Source organism: Buceros rhinoceros, unplaced genomic scaffold (genome assembly GCF_000710305.1).
Source record: "Buceros rhinoceros silvestris isolate BGI_N320 unplaced genomic scaffold, ASM71030v1 scaffold22933, whole genome shotgun sequence".
Lineage (NCBI taxonomy): Eukaryota > Metazoa > Chordata > Aves > Bucerotiformes > Bucerotidae > Buceros > Buceros rhinoceros.
This window is the reverse complement of record NW_010404513.1, coordinates 658-1,014: the sequence shown is the minus strand read 5'-3', so window position 1 is coordinate 1,014 and position 357 is coordinate 658. Positions and strand designations below refer to the sequence as shown.

The 357-nt window shown below is 59.9% G+C and overlaps 1 protein-coding gene across 1 annotated transcript in view; it reads right to left on the bottom strand.

The window, feature by feature from the left end:
- Positions 1 to 357, bottom strand: part of CYHR1 (cysteine/histidine-rich 1) — a 2,101-nt gene that overhangs the window by 1,327 nt on the left and 417 nt on the right. The window lies entirely within an intron of this gene.

Here is a 357-nt window from a genome sequence, read left to right as displayed (position 1 = left end):
GCGGATCCCTCCGGCCAGCGGAGCCCTGGCCTCTCACACCAGCCCGGACATATCCCACACGTCGTGGGGGCTGTGGCAGTTTGGTGTCACCTCAGTTGCCTCAGCAGGAGGGGAATGGAAAAGCTTCATCCCCTTTCCTCCTCCTCCTCGGTATTCCCAGCCCCTCGAGTGCTGCTGGCAGCAGGGAGTGACATCAAAATGGGGGGAAAAAGCTTCCTCTACTCCCCAAGGTGCCGTGGGACCCCCAAGGCTGGAATGTTCCCCAGCTGCCACATTAGAGCTGAGAGGTTTGGTGGAGCCAAGACCCCCTTTATAGGGCTAAAAAATGCGGCTGCATGAGGTGCCAAGGAGGAGCCG